The sequence below is a fragment of the Acartia tonsa genome, chromosome 9, assembly GCF_053477335.1.
Source record: "Acartia tonsa isolate MP-2025a chromosome 9, ASM5347733v1, whole genome shotgun sequence".
Classification (NCBI taxonomy): Eukaryota; Metazoa; Arthropoda; class Copepoda; order Calanoida; family Acartiidae; genus Acartia; species Acartia tonsa.
The window spans coordinates 14,828,413-14,833,537 of NC_137268.1; positions in this window are offsets into that span (position 1 = coordinate 14,828,413).

Consider the following 5,125-nt stretch of genomic DNA (forward strand, 5'->3'; position numbering starts at 1 on the left):
TTAGGAGAAAAAAATCATTTTCTAAATTGATTTGTTTTTTACCTTATGTAAAACCTACGCAGTTTTATTCATATTAATATAGTGGTCTTACTTGTGTAATGTTTAAGGGATTGATAGACGTCCAATTATAATTTGAAATAGCGGTTTGATGGAAAGGCAGCTTTAAAGTTTAAAATAAGTATAACAACAGTCATAAAATCTAAGCTCTGAAACGGTAGGATTAACGAACATTAACAATTGTAGTGTGAGAACTGAATAATCAGAATACAAATATATGTAATCTAAACAAAATTGTGAGCAAATTTGTTTAAAAACTGTATGAAGGATACTATTTAAGGACATACTTTCATTTTTAGGACTTGATTATGTAGATGCTTAGCTTATAACAATGTACATTGTTGTAATAAGAATCAGTATTCAAAAGGTTTCAAAAACAACATGTTTTGCTGACCTACGATTTCTAAATCGTGCCTAACTATTGTAGCTAGGAATCATCCTGCAAAGTTTGAAATCAATAGGACAAACATGTTTGAAGATAATGTTTTCACATTTTGTGGACTACGGCTGTCGATCCCTAGTATATCTCATTTACATGCAGTGCATTTCAATTACGTGAGTAAACTTTCAAGGATAATTACTTTAATTTTAAGTGTGTCTAGGATGAATTTGTACATATATTAATTTAAATAAAATAACTATTTATACCATCGTATTATAAACATCGTATATAAATAGAAAGTGAAAAATTATAAGATTAAGGTTAGTTTCGTTATCCTCTCGGTGCTAATAAAACTGGAAATCATTTTATGATTTTTATTTTATTGTTCGTGCGAAATTGTCTGTAATACAATGCTTTACATGATTTTTCTGTAGGTCTGAGACCTAAGGTGGATTCTTAAAAAAATTTGCCCCACTAATCGCTTAGTTGGGCAAAATTGTTTTCGTGAAAAATCCTATAAAATCATATAAAAAATCTAAAAAAAATAAATAAAACATTATGTTAATAACCCTTCTATAATTTTGTTTAATTTTTGTAGATTTTTAATGTGATTTTGGTGGACTTTTCACGAAAACAATTTTGCCCCACTGAGCGATTAGTGGGGCAAATTATTTGTTAAGAATCCACCTCTGTTCTGATCCCGCGGATATAAATCGGTTTCGAAGCCTTACTGGAAAATATTATATCACTTATGCAAAAGCTGTCTTTACATATTGCTGGAAAGGAATGCATTTGTATATACCTAATAATTTTCAACAAAGGTTTAAACATTTAAGAAGATAAATAGGTATACTAAACTTTTATTTTGAACATTAAGGACTTTCAAGCGGGTACGGTGGAAGGGGGTTTATTACCCCCTTCCATCCCAAAACTTGATTTATCCACGTTATTAGCATTTTTTTTTATTTTTCCCCTAAAAAAATAGCTTGGTCACCCTTGTTTGTAATGCCTAGTTTTTTTTATGGTTATAGCTAATTCTGTAGAATAATAATTTTCTATGTACTTCCTTTTACCCACTAGAATACAGATTAAAATTTTCATAATGTAACTATTTAAAAATCAATAATCACATTTTTGTGACACTATTGGTGTAATAGAACTGACAAAAAAGAACTAACGTCTACGCTTATCTATAAAGAATTACTAAATACACTTGTGTAAATGGATATAGATTACGTGGATGTATTGACAGAAGAAAATTTGCTAATTTGGTCCTCATTTATTGTTTAGGTTGTCCACCAAGTTAAAAGAAAGGTGAGGGGATAAAGCGGTTTGATGGTGGGTATTGTTATTCTAGCCAACTGCGAGTATCACTATATTAAGGTACATGAAAATCTGGTGCAACATCCACGTAATAATATATATCGATTCTTATGTATTTATTATTATCAGTTTGACGCTATTATGGAGAAGACAAGATAAAAGTTAATTCCGAAGATAAAAAATAATGAAAACAAGTAAGAAAGAGTGCAAATACAAGCAGTCTTCCTTAATGTAATTGTACTCACATTTTAAAGCATCTTATGACGTCTCACAAAAAGGGGACACATTTTCAAACATTTGGCCGAACTATACCAATTGACGTCAAATTATCTTCTCACATGACGTCATATTCTCTTCTAATATGACGTCAATCGGTTAAGCGTTGTAAGATTTGTTCATTTTTTTGGAGACACTATAACTTAAAAGAAAATTCATATTCATTTTTTAGAGATCCAAAATTTTTTATATAACGTAAAAAGGTATTTAAAGAAGATCTATAAATCATCCATTTTTATTCCAAAATTATGAGGAAAATTCCGAGCATCATTTTCATGAATAAAATGCATGAATTTTGATTATCTAACTTTAATTATATTAAATACCTTAAATACCATAAAACCTAACACAAGGATTATATTGATTTATAATCAACTTATTGACATTAACTATATATATTGCATGTGTTACTATAAATGCTTTTTGAAAACTGAATGGTACGCTATTATTAAAAACCATAAAAAGATATGCAACATCAATTGCTTTGCTAAAGTCATAATAACAAGTTTGGTTAGCAAAAATAATTACTTACTCATTACTTGGATGTTGAACCAGATTTTTATGCGCTCTAATAAAGTAATCAAATTGGAGATGCGATCCTTAAATTTCAAAATTCTTTGAATGTACGAACAAGACTTTCACAGAAATGCTTTGCATCTAGTCAACTTACCTATGTTTACTATAAATTTAACACCATATAAAAGTTGGATCTGAATATTTGATTGACATGCCATGGTAATTATCGCGCGTAACTCAGGCACGAGATACAATTACTCTAGCTAGCCCTAAGGCACTTTTTATATGTTTTTACGTATTTATTAGCCTATCCTTACCAATATAATACCTTATATGGGTAACGCTAGCCTAATCATGGTAAACTGTATGTGATTGAATATTGTTATGTGCTTATTAAAACAATATGTTTATTGTTAAAGTAACCATGTAACCATTTTGTACTAGTATGTATGCCTACAACCATAGTTTGATTTACCTCACAAGTTTAACATACAAACACTTTATTAAACAGACAAGGGCTTAGATCCTTATTAATAGTTGTTGTTATAACTTGCACTTCTTAAAATATCTCAGTTATTCATTGACTCTCAAACCATCAAGTTCTTCTGGCTTTAAAGGTAATGACTTAGTTGTTTGACATGCATTGTAGTTTAAATTTAGGACCCTCAGTACTTAGCATGAATTGAGCTTGGGTCTTATGTTAGAGATCTAACACTTAGCACAATTCAATGCTTTGGACTTAGGGCATTTTCTGTCTTACACTACTTATGATTATTATCACTTATCCTGTAAATACGTTCATACTTAACTTATTCACTTGTAATGTAAATACACTTTATAAAACCATCTTCCTTCTTAAGTGCTTAATATACTTATATGATATAGATCGAACACCATAACCAGCCATTTATTCTTAGTTTAAAGCAATATAATACCTCGCGTTGGTCTTTGTTGAGCTACCACGGGCTCAACCAAATTCGTATTATACTTGTGGGAGTAAAGGGAAAAGCATTTTAAACCGACGAACCGACGATGAGAATGTCTATGTGTATTGCAGTAAAAGTAGGATTTTAGTAGTACTCACAAAAGAGCGATCTCCATACCATAATATTGGACAAGCGCCCCATTCGCACTACCAAAATGGCTAAAATCATTACTCCAGCCACCCCCTTTATCCCATCCCATCCTCTCGTTCTGGATAAACGAACTGACCAATAAATGAGGACCTGACCACATTAATGAGTTAAATCAAGTAAATATATCCACGTATATCCAATATAAATTTTATTTGGAGAATCATTTAAAGTGTAGTCTTACTGTCACGTTTTTGGACATGATTATTAATTAATTTTCAAACAATAAAATTTTATTTGTTTTTACTATAATATTGGAAGACTTTATGAAGAAAAAAACAGGTGATATAACTAACTTTCTTTATATTCTGCTTAAGACACGCGTTATTTTATGTTTAATTTATTATACTAGCATAATAATGCTATGTATAAATCTATTAGGTTGTTTGTATGTGTGTGTGTTTTCAATAAGATCAAATTTAAGCGATTGTTCTCTTATTTTAATTGAATTTTAGTGTGGATTTGACCAATTTCAGATTGAATCCAAAAAAAAAGAAGTATCTTATTATTAACCCTCGATTATAGATTGTTCAATGTCATTTTTTTGTAGGTAAGGTAGAGAGCTGTGACTTCATGACTTTTAAGTTTAGTGATTATACGTCGGCAAGAGTTGATTTTACAAAGATATCTGGTCTGTGTCGGTCGTGGTGTCCGGTCAAAGACGGTTAGATGGCACAAAAATCAGAAAAATTCTAAATAAATCTTAATTTCTACATCATGACTTTTGTGTATAAGGTAGAGACCTAAATTTTTTTGGTAAATATTTGGGTATCAATCAATACCTGAGAAAAGTGGTGTCATGACCGTTTGACCGTTTTATCGCTCCCTGGCCGATTTTATAACCGATTTTTCGTCCGGCTTAAACTATAGACATATATCATAAATATAGTAGCTTCTATTACAGCTAGAGCATAGACGTCCAAGGGGGGGGGGGTAATGGGGCGATTACCCCCCTCCAAAATGTTTTTCATTTTACCCCCCCCCCACCCCCATTTAAAATTAACCCCTACCCTTGGGGTGCCGTAGGCATCCCTAATCATTAAGGGGGGGGGGGGTATTTACCCCCCCAAAACTGCTTCGGCACCTCGGGGCTAAAAAAACTAGTTTTAATCCTATAATTGTACATTCTATATCCGCGGAAAGCCGTTTATAATACGATACGAGAAATAACTATTCTCGTATTCATTCGAAACTGATTAATATCCGGTGGATTAAAACCGGTTCTCATCCATGCAAAAAATATGCTAGCATCGTATCATAAACAGCTTTTCGTGGAAATAAATTGTACAATTATAAGATTTAAACCAGATTTTTTTAGTCTCGAGATGAAGATGATTAAAGTCCCTCCACAGATTATAACGTCAACTGATAGAATAACCATTACCATAGACAAATTTTACCATTGGTCAATTACATTGTATACTGCCCTTTCATTGGC